We start from the raw sequence: 15,758 nt of genomic DNA on the forward strand, positions 1-15,758 counted from the left end.
CCCGCCTTCACTGATGTGATTGGTGTGGGGGTAGGGACAGGCTTAGGGCGTCAGGGGGTTCCCCGGAGGCATCTTCCTTGGGGGGCTCAACCCGGGGTAGCGTTCATGTCCGGTTAGGGGCTCTGTTGGCTCTCCGGTGACTGTTTCCTCGCGGCTGCGTGCAGCGGGGCTAGGGGAGGGTCTGTGCTGACGGACGTGGGTTACTGACCTGGTAGCCTGGCTGCCCCTGGGTGGGTCCGGGATGGGCGTGAGGTTCTGGGGGCGCTCCGTCTCTGGGCTGGGACCCGGACCGGGCCTCGGGGGCTTGGGTCCTGGTTGGTGTGTTGCCGGGGTTGTGGGCGGGTGGGTGCATGGGGGCCCAGCCCTGGAGCAGGGTGCCGCCGGTGCGTCGAGCCACCTGGGGGGCTCTTCAACTGGTGGGGGAGATTGTCACATCTTGCAGGAGCTTTCCTCTCTTCAGGAACTCTCTCTGCAGGAGGGGGAGATACAGGAGAGGTGGAGGAAGATCTCAGCCTGGGTGTTTATTGTCTTATGTAGTCTGGAAGATGAGTGGATGGTGGGGTGGGTGCAGTTTTCTCTGTGGTGGGGTTGGGTGGACTGTCCCGGGCTCTGTGGGGCCGGGGGGGCGCTGCTGCACTGGGCCCGGTCTGGATGGGCCTGGGCCCCCTTTCCCTGGCGGGTCGCGGAGTATGGGGGTGCCTACTGGGGTCAGCGGGGGAGCTGGCCCCAGGGAGGGGTTACCTGCCCCTCCCTTCCTTCCCTCCCCATCTCCAGCTGCCTCCCTCTTCCCGCTCCACCACAACCACCCACACATGCAGGGCCTTGGAGTAGGGGTATGTCACCAGGGTGCAGAGGAGGCTACCCCCCCCTCTGTCCCCTTCTGGCTGCCTCTGCCTCAATTTTATCCCACAACTTAGACATTCACATTACTCACACTCTCATTACACATACATATAGGATCTTGGGGGTGGGCACGATACACGGAGTCCAAAGTACCATCAGGGTGTACACCTCACCCCTGGCGTCGTTGCCCACCTCTCAATTTTAAATACACGTAGACATTGAGGGCTAGCAGGAGGGACCATGCGCTTACCTGCTGCTCTCTGGCAGGTAGCTCCAAGCCCTCCTGGGTTTTAAATGCACCTTAGAACACACATGCATCAACACTACAATGAGCGGGTGGAGGGAGGTTCGGAGTCTTCTCTCACCCCCGTTCTCTGCGACCTGCTGGAGCAGGGGGGCTAGGACTAGGAGGAGGAGTTGGCCGTCCGACTGCGGTCTGGAGTGTGGAGCCTTCCTGCTGCTGCGGAGTCGGGGCGGTCTGCCTCCCCCCACCGCAGGGAAAAGGGTAACACCACCTGGGTCTGGGTGCAGTTCCCCCCTCCAGGGGCGAGGGCACCTAGACCCGGTTTGTAGAGTACGCTTGGGGAGTGTGATCGTGTGTACAACGTCTCTTTATGTCTGTCTCCACGTTGGTTGAGTGTGGAGTGAGTGTATATGAGAGCATGAGGGGGGGAATGGATGTTTGTGTCTGTGTGTGCCTGTATGTCTGTGTCTATATGTCAGGCTGGGTATCAGACGCCACCTCTCTGGGGACATCTTAGGCCCTCCAAGGTTTGGAGGCCTATCTCCCCCTACCACCACTTCCCCTGCCAGTGGCGGACCCCCTCAGACATCGGTGCGTTGGTGGTTCTTTGTGTCCGGGAATAGGCGTCCAGGTACACACCGGCTCACTCCTTGGCGGCCGCTTATCGGGGCCTGGAGCCTGGGGCTCGCTCGGGCCACTTCGGAGGTGGGGTGCCCCCGGCCTCTCGGCCTGGGGCTCGGTCACTCAGGCGCAGCTGGCTGCCGGCGGAGCTCACGGGCGCGTCACTGCAACTCCCCCTGGCTTCTGCTCCGCGGCTGCTGAGTGAGCCCTCATCTGGGACTCTCCTCAGCTCTTTCCGGGACAGTGGCGCAGCTGCCCCTCTGTTGGTCTTCCTTGGTCTCTTGTGTTCTGGGGGCCTCTGGATGTCTGGAGTTTTGATCTCCTCCACACCTGCTTCATACCCTGGAGGACGGGGCTGTGGCCCCCCCACACCCTCTAGCAGATTATTACATGAAGGAACCTTTTAAAAAAACAAAAAACAAGCGCGTCCATGCTCACAGGTGTACACACGGGTGATCACACCCACAAACTACACCCTTTTTGGCTCCTACCTCAAAGCACACTGTGTTCTGTTGATCTTATGTGCTGCACAATAATGTTTAACATTTAGTATTTACTGTCATATTCCCATATATCATTGTGATGCTGTTTATTCTATTACTCTTGTTCTCTTCTGCTTGCTTTCTTTTTTCTTTCTCAGCAGGTGATCCAGGTGATTGATATATGCATTTTTTTTCTCTGCCCGTTCTGTTGGTTTTTGTCTTTTGCCCTTCTCCCCCGTCCCTCTTCTCAGCTGTTTCTCTTTCCCTCTTTCTTTCTCCCCTTCTTTCCCCCAGTCAAGTCTGTCCCGTATTCAGTAAGTGAAAATAAAACAAACAATAAAAGGTGAATCAAATGGACCATTACTGCAAGGCTGGGATGGTCAGTTTGGTAAAGTAAATCCGTTGGGCATCTTTCTTTGCCTTTAGACAACAATTCTGATGCAAAAGAGCCAAACGGGACAGGCCAAAAAAAAAAAAAAAAAAAAAACAAAATGATAAAAACATAAAAACAAGTCAATGATACAAACAAGACTGGTGAACCATAGAATAGTGAATGTCAGTACTTAACTTAATCAAGTGCCTTTCCTTAAAGAGCACTGGTTATCAGCAGCATGATGTGTTTATTGTTGATTGCCTTTATGAACAGTGTGTTCAGCCTAAATGTAAGAGCAAGGATATTCTTCTGTAACTGAGGCCACATCGTCCCTGATTTCACCCTTTACGTGTTATTGTAGCAGAGGGGATTTATTGTCTCGCACTGTGTGGCCAAAGTATTTATGTTTCATTGCCATCTTGATGGGATTGACAATTTCTCTTTTTCGTTTACACGATTAGCTGTCCAAGGTATCCTCAGAGTCTTTCTGTATGGCCACGTCTCAAATGCCTGCAAATTTAAAATATTTTTATTTAGGAAAAATATAAAATATAAAATAATAATAAGGAATATTTTGCAACTTATCTGATTAACTGACAACAGGTCAGTAAGGTGACTGTGTTTGGAAAGAGCATCTCAGGCAGAGTTTCTCTGAAGAAAAGATTGAAATCTGGAAAAAACTGCACATCAGGAAAGATACCAGTGCTGAAAGGTATACATGGGGTTTAGAGCAACATACGCTCGTATCCAGACAACCTCTTTTTCAAAGAAGGCTTTGCATATTTCAGAAAGACCATGCTAAATGCAGTACTGCATTTATTACAACAGCATCCCTGCACAGTAAAAACGTCTAGGACTGAACTGGCCTGCCTGCAATCCAGACCTCCAATTGAAAATGTTTGATGCATTAGTTTTCAATTTACTTTTATTGAAATGAACCAAATCAGAATCACAGTCACTCAAGGCTCTTTATGTTGTAAGGTACGGATCCTACAATCATGAACAGTCATGAAATAAGAAATATGACAGAGATGGCTGAGCAGCTAGAATCCTCTGTTAACAGGAGAGGGGATGCTACACAGTCGTAAACATGGCTCTGTCTAAACTTTGAAATGTGTTGCTGCCATTACATTTAAAATGATGATTTGATCATCCTGATTTAAGCATTTCATGCATTTATATGCAGTCGTTGTCTATTGCTTATTGTGCTGAGACTGATCAAGTTTTCTTACAAACAGGGTTTGATTGCCTTTAATTTCCCAGATTCTCAGATTGTTTATCTTCATATTTTCTTTGTGTACTACATGTTCAGTGAACAAATCAGTTTACTGAACTGATTTGTTCAGTGAACAAATCAGTTCAGTGAACATGTAGTAACACTTGTGCACTTTAATTGTTTTTACAGAGGGTAAGTAGGTTGCAGTCTGCTAGGACTTTGCCTTCCTTTCATTGCATGTTTCTATATCAGTTATGTTCACTCATTCTTGTCTTTCTTTCTCTGTTTCACTCTCATTTAGGGCCATTCACATTCAGTACAATAATCCATACAAACACTTATTTCTATTCATGAGTTTGTCTTCGTCTCTCTGTAGTTCCACCCATGAAAATGTCAACACTGAGAATGGTCTCCCATGGGGTGGTTTTATGCACCACACCTGTGAACAAAAGGTGCATGCACATTTACCAGACTCTGCTTTTGTTAGAGCTCCACACTGCCATCCATGGACATCTTATTACATTCACATTTCTGTCAAAACCTCTGGACATGTCCTTGTTCTGACTATTTAAAATCAGTCATTTTACTGAATGCTACATCAACAAAATATTTAATCCACTAAAAAAAACTGGCCTTTGACAACTTTATGGTCGTTATCTGTTTTCTGTATAGAAAAAGGCTTGCGACTGTTGTTTTTGTTCACATTGCAGGCAAAAATCTAAATAAAGAAAATCCCAAAACATCCTGAGACTAATATATTTCTAAATCATCCGACTCTTTAAGACAATTTCTCTTTGAACACAACTTATCATTTTATTTGATAAGAGGTTTTCTGTGAGGAGAGCCACACTTAGACTGAGATTTTGCTCTAATTTATCCGTCAGGTTTTGCCTATATTCAGTGAAAAATATCATGTGTTAGTCTACGTTCCAAGATTTGGCAAATGCTGTAAACCCCTTTACCTGAGAATAATGTATAATTCCCTGACAGGCAGATTAAGCCAAAAGCATTTCTTTTCCCCAAAATCATAACAAACAAGCACACTGTCCCAGACCCGCCACTACCTCTGAGACACTCCTGGGTTTGATGTACTGCTGACTGCCCATTTTGTACCATGTTCTGTTAACTGGTCAGGGGAATCCCCTTTTAGCAGGGGAAATGAAAATCCTGGCCAAATGTGTTGCTTTGACCACTGTGGGCACACCAAAGGTAGTTTTTGACATATTTTTTGATAGCATGCCTGTCTCCATCAAAAACACAGGGTAGTTCTCCTGGGTAGTTCAGTTTCACCAGCGGGACTGCTTCACAACTCAGTGCCTCCAGAGCAGGAGGAGGGGGGGAGGGGGGGGGAGTAAAGCAAAGCGTGATTTTTCTCAGCTATTTTACTTTTATTCTATTATCTCAGCATCTCCTGAGAAGGTCATTTCTTCTACTACTGCGTTAGTTACAAGTTAGTTACAAAAAAACCTCCAAAACAAAACAAAACCCCAGCAATAATAAAAATATAGATATATACACCACCATCACACACACACACACACACACACACACACACACACACTATTTTTAAAATCATTATTTGGCAAATTTTTTGTTTGGTAAAATTGAAAACCTTCTATTTGAACATGTAAAAACAGGGAATCTAAGTAGATAAACACTTCTAGTACATGTTTACATGATTACATTTCTGATCAAAATCCCATTACGTTTGCAATAAACTGTAAATCACAATCCACACAACGTTAACGCCGCAGGCTAATGATGGAAAAGTCTCCAGCATCACTAAGGTGCCAAATCTTGCTAGCCGACTGACCAAGTTGCACACAAGTGTGGCTGTGCAGTGGGAATTTACCTTCACAGCTGAAACGTTTGCTGGATAAGATGCATTGTTTATCTACAGCTTATGTATTTGGACATGATTTTGAGAGATATTTGCAAACAGTGGAGTTAAGATAACAAACACTGGAAATATCGGAAAGTCCAGGCTTCTGATTGCATGATTGCTTGCCTGTTTTTGTGTGCAGCTCGATTTTTCAGCTTGTTTCTTTGGCCAGCTTTTTGCGTAGTGTGTTGATGTAGCTTCTTGTGTTTTTTACGTTTTGACTCGTTTTTGTAAAAGACATAACACCACACACTATATAATTAACACACATGCAGGAAACGTGTGATATTATTTGAGGCGCAGTTAAAGGCGGCAATAAATAAAATACATGCAAACAGAATTACAAAACTCATCCAAGTTTTATTACTGGTTAAATCTGCCTGTTATTTTCTTGATTAGCTAACACTAAAAAGCTTTAGCTGTCTTTACTATATATGCAGTAGAGCCTTTGCAGTTTATCTTTTTAAAATTTGACACACATCTTTGGGATGTGTGTCAAATTTGCTTGTTCCCTTTGTGCTTTCATAGGCTCTCTCAAGGCACCTCAGATTCCTCCCAGAGTCCAGACACACGCTTAGTTTAATTGGCTAAACCGGCTCTATGTGTGAATGTGAGCACCGAAGCAGTGCCTCCTCTGCAGTGACTACCTGAAACTGCACAGCGACAAAGCAGTAGATTAAAAGTTCTGCAGAGTAGCTGTTCATTGTGTTCTTCCTTTTCTCATTGATCAATGAAAGTGAATTGCTTTAGGAATAAATGCATGATTAATACCGATACACAGTTCATACGCACTTACATTGTTCCAAGGTTACACTGTACTCCTTCAATATAATGAGAAAACCTTGCAATATGTTTACACCCATAAAATAAAATGCAGGCACCTTGAAGGGAAATGGCAATGTCAATACACCATAATCTATCCCGGTGCTGATGTTGTCTTATCCCTGAGGATATCAATACTATAAAGGATTCAGTAGACTGAGCTCTACATCCGGCTCGTTGCTTTTTTCTCGTGAATGATGGAGAGACTCAATTCAGATGTAATGCCGAGTTCACCATCGTCAGCTTTAGTCTAACAAGACAGGCTCAAAGTACCATGACGGGCTCTCCAGGGAAGGAAGTCAGCAAAAACCATACAAGTTTCTTCTTGGCATAATATAAATTCCAATGTGTTTGTCATTTTAAATTAATGCTTGGCCAACTATTGTCACTGTATTGGCTGCTAGCAGTGAGTAGACTGAAGACTGATAACAAAGCAACTGAGGATCCTTTTTCCCCTGTTGCCACTGCATAAAAAAACAAATTTTAAAAAATGGATTAGGTGTAAACAGAAATGTGTCATTGTTCACATAATTAAGTCAACTTATAATCTTTGATCTGGTTTCCCAAAAGTCAGCCTAATCTCACTAAATTAATCAAATAAGTGTATGTATTTTATATAAAGTAACCATCTGTCAAATTCTAAGGCTTTAAATATGTCAAAAATGTTTAATAAGGGTAAAAATATTTACTTTTATGCCATTTTAAATATGTCAGTTCTTACTCAGAGAAACGTTTCCTTCTTAGATCAAACACTTTTTTCCTTTTGCTGCAAGAAACATCCGTTTTTGACAGTCACTCAAAAGTTAAAGAACAAAACAGAATCTTTCAACACTTTATGCTGTAAAGTAATCTATATTCACATTGTAGAGAATACCTCTGTCTCTAAAGGGATCATATCTTGGTGCAACAGAGACAAATAATCAACGTGTGTGTCAAGTATAGAAAGTATAATTTAGTAATAAATTACTGGTTTCTCCAAACTAATAGGGTATATGAATTACTGGTCTGTATGTCAGTGGATTGTCTGGAACTTAGAACTGAAACTGCAGTGAAACATGACGGTTGTTGCTCCACTCCTTGCATTGATAACTAAGAATACATTATACATAACTACCATTAAACTTTAAACACTCACAAAATCTCCCGTGGTCAAGTTATTCGATCCTGTGCACCTGTTAAAACTTTTTTTTTCTTCATTTAACAACTATGCTGTAACAATGAAACAATTTAAAAACCCACAAAATCTTGTCTCTGTATAATTTATTTTATTAAGGAAAGGTGCAGATATATTCTGAAAATATTCTTTTGGGAAGTCTTTTTTCTGTGCATATAGTTTAACTTGCACTGTGTACCTGAAATTCTGCATAACTTATATTTTCTTCACTTGCCACCAAATGCCATCCATTCATCCATCTTCTTAAATAGATATCCAGCAGGAATAAGGCTATTCCAGCTGCCACAGGGCAGAGAGCCAGCTGAAGAGTTCACCAGTCTAATCAAGGTGAGTGTAATAGTTCTTACTTTACATATATTAATAGTTTCATTAAGTTTTATCTTTCGATCTGAAGCAGCATAATTTTTTCTGGAGCTGCAGGATATTTGTCGGTTCTACAGCAAGGCGACAGATGAGTTAGCAACACTCTTAAAATCTGAGAAAGATAAGTTTATTGATTCCTGACAATCCTGAGAGCAGAAAATCATTAGGGTTGGGATAGTAGATGATTATCAGAACGTTCAGTCAAGCAGAGATAGCATCACATATAGATATAGGAATTGCTTCACTTGATTTGCTTTCACAAGAAGCAAATGAGAACACGTGTGTAAATGGAGTCATAGTTATCTCCCCCGAAATAGATCAGACTAGTGTAAATGTGCTTTTAAAGTCATGCTGCATTCGTTTTTTATGTATGAGTCACTTGTCTGTTGTCTGCACTAAACTGCTTCACAAATGCCACATTTATTATAATAACGATAATGTCTGTTTTTTTAAGTGTAGCAGTGGGGTTAGGTCTGATGTGGAAGTGATGATAATCATAACTATTATGACTAATGCCTAACTTTAGCCCAACTCCAATTTTCAGGCTAAAACCTAGTCTCACTGCTTGAACAGCCCTTAAATGAAGCTTGAGTTCAATAAGTAAGATCGGTTCTTTGCACGACTACCGTTTTCCCACACCGTTAATCTCAATACTGACAGCAGTACTCTAATCCAATCATCTTCTCGCCCACCTTCTTTGAGCCAATCGGCCTCTGCTTTGCATGGTTTAAATCTGTGCTCTCCGTCATTCTCCCTTCCAGCTCAGCAAAGGACCAAACCCATCTGTTCTCTGATTGGACTGTTAAATTTGTGATTGACATGACATTGACCAATCAGCTGAAAGGAAGAAAAATCAGGTCAAAGTTTGTACTTGTAAGTTGAAATCAACAAGCAGCCAGGAAACCTGAGCACCAAGTCTTACAGGTAGTTTTTTGCTTTGTATCTGTAACCAGACGCTAACAAAAAACAATTGTAATATTTTTTACAAACACAAATCAGGTTTCTTTTTACACACACACACACACACACACACACTTTCATCTGTAGATGCACAAACAAAACTTTCAGATATTTTGGTTTACAAGGTTAAAAAACTCAGTACACAAATACACATGTGATTTACAAGTTCAAAATATTTATGACCACAATTTGAGCCCATACACCTCGTCCCCATCTCAACCGCAGACACCTCAGCCAGAGCTCTTTTCAAGCCTCAGTCTGCATCTCCACCACCAGCATCTAGATTCCAGAGGGTCCTGTCCTAAATCCCATTGCTGCTGGGATTCTGTTCTGCCATGATGGGTCATTGGACTCTAATCACCAAGTACATTCATTTCTCAATCTCAAAAAAATCATGTTCAATTCTTCCAAGTATTCTCTTCTTATTGAAGTGTTTAGACCTGCAGCGTTTAGTCCGTTAAGATCAAACTCTAGTTTTCTTCACCTGTTAGTGTGGTTGGTTTATGCAGATATGAATACAGTAATCACACTTGGGTGGTTCCAGGTGGTTCCAGTCTTTACTTTTCTTGCTCCAGGCCCAAACACATCTGGCCACTGAGTGGACTGAATGTTCTCACGTGGTTTGTAATGACGCATTTTGGTTCCAGTGGAGTTCACTTGAAATTCTTTTTTGTGTGAAAAGAAACCAAATTATGGAAAGCTATAAGTAAATGATCTATAGGTGAATGCACGCACACACACACACACACACACACACACACACACACACACACACACACACACACACACACACACACTGTGGTTTACAAAGAACACGGCTGCAGATCAACTGTGTTACAGCTTGTAACTGAAACATATTTTTTCCTGATGAATGACAATGAGGGCCTGTTCTTTCTGAATATTCATGCACAGTAGCAAAAGAACAGCGTTCATTCTTTTCCGTCCCCTGCAGAACTATGAAAATGCTAATAACTTTCCTGAAATAGATCTGTGACATTAACAAGCATTCAAAACCACTACCGGGAGCTGTCCACGATAGAGAGCCGATACATTAATCACACTTTACACTTTAACCCACGAATATTGATTTGCTGTTAGGTGGGGCACCATGCTTCACATTGTTGTTCAACTCCCCAGTGTATGGCAGTCGCTTTTGTATCAAAGGTTGAAGCTCATAGGAGTGAGTGTCTGCTTAGATCCCATTGTTTGTTAGAGCTGCTGCCTAAAAGCCTCGTGTTCACTGTAAAAATGTGTAAATCAGCCTCGAATTATTGTTGGTGCCTCAGCCACACTAGGTGTTGTTTACATCACTGTATCCGTAATGAGACAAACTGCCTCACCATCTGTACACCAGACACACCACAGCAGAAGTATCTCTTTTAAATGCCTAAATGAAACAAATGAAAATAAAATAAATCTCTTTATTTCTGTTTCTCTTCTTTTCCAGTTGGAATCAGCATCTCTGTTACCAGCATGTTCAGCTGATCCAAATCGGAAAAAAGAAAAACAGGAAAAATCTATTTCAGGTTCTACTGGTAGACATGGTTATCGAAGGTAACAGTGATTTACTTTAACTGTTAGCATCACACTTCTGTTATTAGTACACAGTGGAGCTGAGTTCCTAGTTGTGGCTGTCCTTGCTCGCTGTGAGTATGGCAAGCTCTGAGGAACATTCTTGTGTGGGATTTTTTTTAAATGCCTTTAGAAGATGAGCCTGACAATGCGTGATGTTTAGGTCACTAGGATATAGTTCTAGGCAGCACGGTGGCACGGTGGTTAGCACTGTTGCCGCACAGCAAGAAGGTCCTGAGTTCAATTCCATCATCAGGTCTTTCTGTGTGGAGTTTGCATGTTCTCCCCGTGTTTGCGTGGGTTCCCTCCGGGTACTCCGGCTTCCTCCCACCGTCCAAAGACATGCAGCTTGTGGGGATAGGTTAATTGGATAATCCAAATTGTCACTAGGTGTGAATGTGGGAGTGAATGTGCGAGTGAATGGTTGTCTGTCCCTGTGTGTTGGCCCTGCGACAGACTGGCGACCTGTCCAGGGTGTACCCCGCCTCTCGCCCTATGACAGCTGGGATATGCTCCAGCGCCCCCCGTGACCCTGAAAAGGATAAGCGGAAGCCAATGGATGGATATTGTTCTAGCTAGAAAAAATGCAGACCCGTATGACCTGTTTTACACCTGCATAAACGAGAGAAGGAACAAAACGGTCTAGGAAGGACCTTGATCCTTGCAATGTAAGAGGACAGACCAAATCATTTGTGTGTGTTTACAAAGCAATAATCATAATATGGTAAATATTCAATGAGACACGGTGATGTCCAAACCACAAATTAATATTTTGACACAATTTGATTTTGTCTTTGGATATTGTGTTGAAAACCAAGCAAAAACAAAACAAAACAAAGATTTTGGATTACAGAACATTTTGGAGAAGTAATGGGAAGTCCCTCATGTATCATTATGATATAGAACATAAATAGCTCATACATTTTTAAACAAAGTAAAAATTGTTGGCGTAAGCTTTATTATGTAAGATAAGATAAGACTTTATTGATCCCACAACAGGGAAATTTTTGCATTAAATATTATTTGTCACAGAATATCTTTGGATGCCAAACTAATTATTCTTCTTAAAATACAAACAAGGCCTTTGAAAATCTGACAAAACAGTATGAAAGGGAAATGTGGCAATAGCTTGGGCTGTCAAACTGCAGTCATTTGGTGTTTGTGATCGACTAAAACACTGCGGGTCATTTTATTTCTCACTTCTAGCTCAAATGTGAGTTTGAGGTGATATGTTACCCTTTTCCTCAGGTGCAGTCTTGACAAATGTGGAATACATGCGTGCGCATTTTGTCATTTATTTGACTCAGTCCAGGGGCCCGTTCTTCGTACGTCGCTTACTACATCCAAGATCAAATGACACATCCAAGATCAAATCATCGCGCTAACCGTGAGCTCGCTAATCCGGTTCCCCGAACACACCTGTTGTTGACGATTAGTACAGCTGGATGAAGTAATGCGCGATCACTGGGTGCCGTAAAAGGGGCTACGCATCGATAGCAGAAACAGTGATCGGCAAGCCTCTGATTGGTCGGCGAAAATGTCGAAGGAGCGCGCACAGTACTTCACCGCAGCGGAGCAAGAACTCCTGATTGAGGGATTTCAGGAGTACCAGAGTGAAATTAAAATGCAAGGTAACAGTGCGAAGGCTGCAAAAGCAAGGAGAGAGGGCTGGCAGAAAGTTGCTGACAAATTAAATGCGTAAGTAATGCAACATATTACATGGCACCATACCATATCATATTTTATCATATCAAATCATACCACATGATATCCTCTTACACATTAGAGCCACAACCGGACCCACCAGAACATGGGAACAAGTAAGAGTGAAATACAAGAACATACTACAGAATGGTAATATCCAACACTCATATTGCTGTCAGTCACTTGAAAAGACACCCCTGAAACAATCCCTGTGTTTGTGTATAACAGCAACCAAGAAAAGGGCAGAGCAACAAAAGACAGGTGGTGGTCCTGCACCCCCTCGTCACACCCCAGCAGAGGAGCTGGCCCTAAGGTTGAATGCCACCAGACCCATTGTTGAGGGCATCCCTGGGGGCAGCTCTTCCGGAGACCAGAAGCCGGGGTGCAGTAGCAGCAGCAGCACCTACATAACTGGTGAATGGGCTCATGATTCCATGTGCACAATGTCAAATATGTGGTTGTTGCCTAAATGAAAATGCTATTCGAACTGTGACATTCATTCATTGGCACTGTGGGTTTTCTCTGTGTGTAGTGTTACATGACACACCATCACTTTTACCTGTTCCCATGGAAGGGGTGACTGGAACATGCACAGTAAGTTGGGAGATATACATATATCTGTCCCCACCCAATTGTACAGACCTATAGGCTGTACCACACCCCTTAGTAACACCATTGTGTTACCATTGCACAGGACAGTGACGCAACCCTGTCAGATGGCTGTGGTGTGGCGGAAGACCCTGTGAGTACATGCATGAATTGGCCTGAAATACCATCTACTTGTGTACTGCCATGTGTGTCTGACTGCAGTATGATTTGCAGGCCAAGAGGCCGGCAGAGAGGCCTGCTGATGCAGAGGTGGGCAGTGTTGTGATCAATTATACTGCCTATATGACATGTATTCCCCGTTAAATGTTGTCACCACAATTGACACAGGGTGACATACGTCTGCTCTACAAGAGAAGTCTCCAGCAAAAAATGGAGTATACTGAGCTGAAGAAACAAAAGCTCCTAGGTGAGATCGAACTACAAGCCCTAATGAGGCATAAACTACAATTGGAAATCGAGGTGCTTCAAAAGGAACTCCAGAGTAAGTAGGAATACATGTTCATACGGAGCACTATTGCTGACCCTGCGTGACGCAGTATACATGCTCTGTTTTCCCAGGCAACTGATGACTGGCCTGTGTGTGGTGGGACAGACAACGATGCTCAAATAAACGTCAATAGAAAATGTGTCATGTCATGTTTTTATTATGCGAAATTGTGTTGCACAATCCTGTCCCGTGCAGCTCTGCCACTAGGTTGGTCCAGGTGCACTGGCTGGAGGTCATCATCAGGCTGCACCTCCACCACGGGGGTCCTCTCTCTTCTGATGGTGGCAATGTTGTGCAGTACGGCACATGCAACAATAATGTCACATGCCCTGTCAGGTGCAACCCTCAGGCGTTTTAGACACTGGAATCGTTCCTTCAGTTGCCCAAAGGTCATTTCAATGCGTGCCCTTGTCCTGGCTAGGGCTGCATTGTAGCGGGTTTGTGGCCCAGGGTTGGGGTCAGGGAACGGTGTCATGAAGTACTGCCTGCATGCATAACCTCTATCTCCGAGGAGGATCCCATCGTAGGCCCCTGTGTAATGAAGAAATGCTGTTATGTTAGGCCCGACATGAGTATGTAGCATCAACATAAGCCTCTTTTACTTACCACGCTCAAATGATGTGCATAACCCTGACTCTCTGAAGATCCGTGAGTCATGCACTGATCCGGGCCATTTTGCTTCCACATTTGTGATATGGCACATCGAGTCACACACCATCTGTGGGATTCCATTATGTGTGACCACACTCCTCCCATCGTATATTGCCATCTGGAGTGTTAGTATTGCTCACCTGCACATTTATACTGTGGCCCCCCTTTCGGTTGACAAAGTCCCCTTCAGTGGGGCCTGGGGGGGCCTTGATCGCAATGTGTGTGCAGTCTATGGTGCCAATCACATTCGGGAAGCCTGCGGACGTTGGAGCTACAGTTACCGACATAGGTCATGATTGCATCATATTCACTATCCAATTTACTGTACCTGCAATGGCGAAAAAGCCCTGTTTGACGACCTGTGGTCTTAAGTGGCTTGGAAAAACCACAAACACACCCAGGAAATGCTTGAGTGCCAGGTACACTTTGCGAATGGCCCGGCAGACGGCACTTTTCCCAACGTTCTCTGCGTCTCCACAAGTGTACAGGAACGTGCCACTCGCAAAGTAGCGCAAGGCAATGCACACAGTTTGTGCAGTTGTTAATGCCCGACTACGGTGGGTGGTACTCTTAACATGGGGATCCAGCAAGTTGGTTAGGTAGATGATACCCTCACGGGAAAATCGGTATCTCTCTATGAGCACACTGTCGCGCTGTGCTAAAGGATCCTGTCTATCCCGCAATATACGTTGGATTCTGAACACTCTCCTTATCACTCTTGCACCTTCCGCAATGGGTGGCTCGCGTAGAAACGGACAGGACATGGCTGCGACAAACTTCCCACTTCCACCTTCGCTTTTATAGCCGTGGTCTGTCATCTTGATTACACGACGTAATTTGCTATTCCTCTACTGTGGAATGTGTGTTGCATCTGGCGTGATCACCTACATGCCATAGCGTGATTACTCGTACATTTCCCTTTTTTTTTTAGGGACTGACCTGTATGTATCTGTGTGGAATCAATAAAAGGATCAAGTGCTGCATTATCTTTAGTTACATTGATGTTATTTATTTGTGGTGAAACAGTGGCGGAATGTCGCTGTTGCTTTCGTATGATGACGCGGACATACCTGCGTGGCCGCGATCTAATCCTGTTTACATAAAGTAAACCTGCTCCCGAGCAGGTTTACGCTTACGGCTCTGTTGCTATGACAGCAAGTCCCGGATGAGCTTCGGGGAACCGACTGATCCAGGATCACGCGAAATCGTCAACAATCTAATCCGGCTAACCTACTTAGCGAGGTACGAAGAACGGGCCCCAGGTGTGTGCTTATATTTAAAGATTACGTGTCTGCATTTAGGCTATTGCTGACCTTGAGCTTAATCCCCAAGGACGCTAAACAGATGGCCGTGTGCAGGACTTTATGCAATGGTTTGCACCAGCGTGCTCGAGTGGATGGCAGCAGAGTCTGCATAAAGTGTAGATATTTACCAGGTGCCAGCTTTTTGTTTTGCTGAAGACAAACATGTTAAATGAGCAGGGCCCTATTTCAGGAAGCCGGTTTAGAAAACTCAGAGTGAAAAACGATACTCAGGGTTGAGTAACCCCGAACTGTCCAACTCGGAATATTCTGTTTCAGAAAGGCTGATAACAATTAGTTCAATCAACGCGGAGTTGCTTTAACCCCAAGTTAAGCGCGCGCACGAGGATACATAAAGCCCCGATCAGTGGAGCACAGATTAAGCGAGTCACCATGGAGACGGAGGGAAAGAAGGCGCGGTCGACGTATTTCACAGCGCTCGAGGCGGAAATTC

This window comes from Aulonocara stuartgranti (assembly GCF_965226115.1).
Source record: "Aulonocara stuartgranti genome assembly, chromosome: 2".
Classification (NCBI taxonomy): domain Eukaryota; kingdom Metazoa; phylum Chordata; class Actinopteri; order Cichliformes; family Cichlidae; genus Aulonocara; species Aulonocara stuartgranti.